The sequence below is a fragment of the Triturus cristatus genome, chromosome 4_1 (assembly GCF_964204655.1).
Source record: "Triturus cristatus chromosome 4_1, aTriCri1.1, whole genome shotgun sequence".
In the NCBI taxonomy this organism is placed as follows: domain Eukaryota; kingdom Metazoa; phylum Chordata; class Amphibia; order Caudata; family Salamandridae; genus Triturus; species Triturus cristatus.
Genome location: NC_140585.1, coordinates 19,362,850 through 19,368,715, shown reverse-complemented (window position 1 = coordinate 19,368,715; position 5,866 = coordinate 19,362,850). Strand labels below are relative to the sequence as shown.

At 45.8% G+C, this 5,866-nt stretch overlaps 1 long non-coding RNA gene across 1 annotated transcript; it reads right to left on the bottom strand.

Moving 5' to 3' along the window:
* Positions 1-360: 360 nt before the first annotated feature.
* Positions 361-5,515, bottom strand: LOC146839331 (uncharacterized). The gene is made up of 3 exons (XR_014980677.1): positions 5,430-5,515; positions 5,157-5,321; positions 361-742 (listed from the first exon to the last, which is right to left on the bottom strand). It is a non-coding gene; the product is annotated as an uncharacterized LOC146839331 (long non-coding RNA).
* Positions 5,516-5,866: the final 351 nt, after the last annotated feature.

Here is a 5,866-nt window from a genome sequence, read left to right as displayed (position 1 = left end):
GTAAAGTCAATATTGGGGGTGTCTGAGGATAGGAATTGATTAGCAGGATCCTGTAACAACTGATTGATATATTCCTCTGTGTAGGAAAGAGTCTCGCTTTCTGCCATCTTATTGGGGTGATAAATCACCAAAATGAACCTCGCAGGTCAGTACCTGCTCTGAAGTAGTCAAAATAAAGGGTAAACCCATATAGTCACTGGGACCTGGGTATAGAGCAGTATAAGAATAGTGGTCCCAGTATACAAGATAATTCAATATAAAACAATTAAACAAACAAAGTACCAAGAAAACTTATTAGGAAGGTTCAAATGCCTATTTAATCACATTGAACACAAATTAATAGTTATGACTGAGCTCCATAGTACAGACAATATTGAAATATCATAGCAGTGCCCAGGAAGGAGGAATGGGGGTAGGGAGGTGGGTGATGAAGTGTAGGGTTTGGAGGGAAGTGAATACAAAAAAATTTGGATGCATTGAGAACAAAATCAAATTTGAAGGCAAAATTAATTCACTGCCTTATTTACATTCCGATCAAATCATAAATCCAATATCGACAATTTTTAGAAAAAGCCATATATATGAAGAAAATCACAGTACATCCTGAACTGGTGATAATATTGGCAAAGATGTTGTGTCGACGTTTCGACCCCTTAAGGCATGTAGGTACTCATTGCGACCTTACGGGATGGGGTCTTCATCAGGACTGGAGTGCGTGTGGAAGGGGGGTGAGTGTGGGCACCTAAAAAACAAAGTTAAACATGCGTAAGGCTATTGGATCTATAACTAGGAAAAAGATTCTAATCAAAAAGTTTTAAAAGCAAGTTACCCAAACTGTCAGAAGACAGGACTCTGAGATGTCAAAGGATCATCAAAGGTAGAGGGTAGTAGACTCCTCGAGGGTAACGACAGAAGCGGGAAAAGGGCGAGGTTCCACCTACAACGAATGTGTAAGTTAATGGATAAGGTGGAGATAAAGATTTCAAAAAAAGGGGTTCGCTCCATTGCTGAGCGCAGAACTTACTGATTCGCAGAAGAGCTTTGCTGTCGCCCGCTTCCCCTTCTATCCATTACATGGGACCGGAGAAGCAGGGTAAGAGCATCGCTTTAGCTGCGCTCAATCTGATCAAGGCAATGCTCTATACAGTTTACCTATTTAACTCTTTGACAATTGTATAGATTTTTGCATGTAGTGCTGTGTCCTTCTTTGACTTAAGCCGTTTTTTCTAACTTTTGATTATACCTTTGTTCGACACGGTCCTACCTTCTGCGGTGACCGCCCCCCTCCCCTTTTGGGGTATATATCTGTTAACACACTGTAGAACCCTCGGGGTCCTATTTCTTAGATCACGATGCCTTCGTGAATCTGACAGCAACGCGCACATTATGGGCGCTCTTTCATGGTTTTTGATGTATGCAGGTCCTTACTTCTGGTTGCTAATTCCTCTCCCTCCCTCCCTTCCCTTTACTAGATTAACTCCCTGATGGTGAATCAGTGGTGACTTATCCCCATTTGCCTTACTCACAATGGATTTCTCTCCGGGAGTGCTGATCAATAGGAGCCTCCTGATGTAATTCGACAGCAAAGCTCTTCTGCGAATCAGTAAGTTCTGCGCTCAGCAATGGAGCGAACCCCTTTTTTTGAAATCTTTATCTCCACCTTATCCATTAACTTACACATTCGTTGTAGGTGGAACCTCGCCCTTTTCCCGCTTCTGTCGTTACCCTCGAGGAGTCTACTACCCTCTACCTTTGATGATCCTTTGACATCTCAGAGTCCTGTCTTCTGACAGTTTGGGTAACTTGCTTTTAAAACTTTTTGATTAGAATCTTTTTCCTAGTTATAGATCCAATAGCCTTACGCATGTTTAACTTTGTTTTTTAGGTGCCCACACTCACCCCCCTTCCACACGCACTCCAGTCCTGATGAAGACCCCATCCCGTAAGGTCGCAATGAGTACCTACATGCCTTAAGGGGTCGAAACGTCGACACAACATCTTTGCCAATATTATCACCAGTTCAGGATGTACTGTGATTTTCTTCATATATATGGCTTTTTCTAAAAATTGTCGATATTGGATTTATGATTTGATCGGAATGTAAATAAGGCAGTGAATTAATTTTGCCTTCAAATTTGATTTTGTTCTCAATGCATCCAAATTTTTTTGTATTCACTTCCCTCCAAACCCTACACTTCATCACCCACCTCCCTACCCCCATTCCTCCTTCCTGGGCACTGCTATGATATTTCAATATTGTCTGTACTATGGAGCTCAGTCATAACTATTAATTTGTGTTCAATGTGATTAAATAGGCATTTGAACCTTCCTAATAAGTTTTCTTGGTACTTTGTTTGTTTAATTGTTTTATATTGAATTATCTTGTATACTGGGACCACTATTCTTATACTGCTCTATACCCAGGTCCCAGTGACTATATGGGTTTACCCTTTATTTTGACTCAAAAGTCACAAGTCACTGAACCCAGCCAGAACCAGTTTGTTGTGGTCCTGGAGCACTTTGTTTACAAGGCTGCATCCTGCCTTTCAGGAAGAGGGGGTCTGCCATCAGACGCACAGTGGGAGGTGGAGTCATCATTCACCTTACCAGGCACAGCCCTGCACAGATTAAAGGGTCACCCCTCCACATACTCCAACTGCAGATCTCTCTATTCCATCCAGGTCAGGCTCAGCCTGCCCTGTCCCTCCAAAACCAGACAGCCAATACACATAACAGCAGAGCACACTGGAAGACTTAGGCAAGAAAATACCTACTTTCTAAAATTGGTATTTTCAAACACAGAATATAACAATAAATCTCACTAAAAAATGTACTTTAATATTCTGAGCTCAGGCATACTAAATTCGACTTTCCAAACATGTTCCTTGGGTCAGCTAGAATTATAGGATGTAATAATCAAACTGCCCAATCTGGCCTAAGGGAACAGATAGCCTTGCAATAGTGAGAAACGAAATGGAGTGTAATTCACTATCAGGACATGCCACACAGACCAAGGCAGGTCCTACCTTTCACATACAATGCACCCTGTCATAGGGGTGACTTACATGATGCCAAGGGAAGGTTTAGGGACTGGGAAGTGGGTTTACTTCACAGTCAAAATGGCAGTTCAGTTCTAGACTGTGCAGAAACTCTGCAATGGCAGGTCTGAGACACATTTTACAAGCTGCTTCTGTGGGTGGCGCAATCAGCGCTGCAGGCCCACCAGCAGCATACTGTCTACCAGCCCTGGGCACGCACGGTGCACTATACCAGGGACTAACAGGTAAATCAAATGAGCCAATTATGGGAATACCAATTCATACAGTCAATTTACAATAGGGAGCATTTGCGCTGTGGCACTGAATGGCAGTGGCACAGCGCCCAGTGCTTCTAACACTAGCAAACACAGAGGAGACCAAAGCGAAAGATGGAAGGGAGACCCACGCCAATGGTGCCAGGTCTAACAGGTGTCCCCTCCAGCTGAAATGTGGGGAGGACTACCCACCCACTTGGGGGTTCTCATCACTAAGGCAGAAAATCTGGACAGACCATCAGCATTGGCGTGTTCTGTACCAGGGTGGTGCTCCACCGTAAAGTCCATACCCTGTAGGGAAATAGACAACCTCAACAACTTTGGATTCTCACCCCTCATCTGCATCAACCATCTGAGGTGCCTGTGGTCCGTCTGAACCTGGAAGTGAGTCCCAAAGAGGTATGGTCTCAGCTTCTTCAGTGTCCAGACCACAGCAAATGCCTCACGCTCAATTGCACTCCACCTCTGTTCCCGTGGAAGTAACCTCCTACTAATGAAGGCTACCGGTTGGTCTAGGCCCTCTTCATTGATCTGTGACAGAAGAGTCCCCACACCATGCTCTGAAGCATCTGTCTGGACAACAAATTATTTTGAAAAGTTGGCCGCCTGAAGTACAGGTGCTATGCACATGGCAGCCTTCAGGGCGTCAAAAGCTTCCTGACAGGTGTCAGTCCAGTTCACAATCTTTGTCTGCTTCTTAGGAGTCAGCTCAGTCAAGGGTGCAACAATGTTGTCATACCCCTTGACAAATCTCCTGTAATAACCGTGAGTCCCAAAAAGGCTCTCACCTGTGTCTGGGTCTTTAGGGGTTCCCAAGCAAGGATTGTTTCAATCTTGGGCTGTAGGGGAGCCACCTGGCTGCTCCCAACCTGGTGTCCCAAGTACACCACAGAACTCTGCCCAATCTGGCACTTACTTGCCTTGATTGTGAGGCCTGCCCTTCGCAGTGCCATCAACACTTCCCAGAGGTGGCGCGGGTGTTGGCTTACCCATTGTAGTATTAAGTGGCAATTACGATCAAAAATAGAACAAAATCAAAAACGTATGTGGTTGCATTTAGGTCTGAACTCACTAGTAGTGTACACCAGTTATTGTATGTGGATAACAAATGCAAGTCCTGATCCTCACCGCTGACCACCAATGTTAGAAATGGGGATCTCTAGTTGGCAGCGGCTGGCGCCAATGTCCAAATAGGGATTCTTCTTCCTAAATCATAGTAAGGGGGCTACACCCTTGGATAACCCCTGCTCAACCCTGCGGTAACGTAGCACGAGCAGACAGGCCTATCTCAGAGGCAGTGTGTGAAGCATTTATGACCAGACACTATAACGCAGTGAAGACACTACAAAGGGACACCACACAAGTAGCTATAGAAAAATGAGTATCTTCATATAGGCTTAACACAAGGCTCAAAAGCGATCAAGAAGCCACAATGCATGTAAATATAGATCCACTTAAAAAGCAATAAAAGCACTCAAAAGCGTGTGAAACGAACTTAGCTTGAGGCCGGGGTCTACACGACCCGGTGATGCACAATGTACCTGAGGTTTAAAGGGGCACGACACAAAGCTTTGTGAGGAAGCCGCGATGATGACAGGCGGACTCGCAGCGCCCACAGATTCCAGCTGCAGCGGTCCACGGTATGCACTCATGATGATCCTGCGATGATGATAAAGGTGGGCACCCAGCGGCTATAGTGCTCGGTGGCGGAGGCCCACGCAGGTGATAACAAAGATCCTCGATGCGGTAACCAGTGAAGAACTAAAGAACTTGCCTACTTTGCACTGCCGTTTTTTAATTAGGTCTTACTTGTATTCACTGTATCATTGCAAACGAGGCTTACCTGCACTCACGGCTCCTCTTTCTTGCCTCTCTAGGTCCTTGCTGCATTTTGCTTCTGCTGCAGTGGGTCGCGGCTCCACCTCCTCCCCTCACTTCCGCTACCGGGGGCATCATTAAATACCAGCTGGCTGCTCGGTCGCGTGGTATGAGTTTACAGCGCGCCGACCTGCCAGGTTGATATTGATTTTAAAAAGTAAAGAACTTGCTTACTTTGCACTGCCGTTTTTAATGAGGTCTTACTTGTATTCACTGTATCATTGCAAACGAGGCTTACCTGCACTCACAGCTCCTCTTTCTTGCCGCTCCCGGTCCTTGCTGCATTTTGCTTCTGCTGCAGTGGGTCGTGGCTCCAGCCCCTCCCCTCACTTCCGCTACCGGGGGCATCATTAAAAACCAGCTGGCTGCTCGGCCGTGCAGCAGCCGAGTGCAGCGGGAGCACCGCTGGCACGCCAGAGTCGTGCCAAAGGCAAGCCCGTCTGCGCCCAGAGCACGACCAGCGCCAGAACCCCTGCATCTTTTATAAAAATGTATTCCCTAATTGAACTGCTTGGATAGACAGAGATATCTATAACTTAAGAGGATGTAATGCCTGCGGCTTGGGGATCCTTGACAAACCTGTAAAAAGCTATCTGCACACGGAAATTGGGAACAGAGAGTTGCAGGCCTCTAATATGGTCAATAATATTCACTTTAGCAGGGGCTCACAAGGGC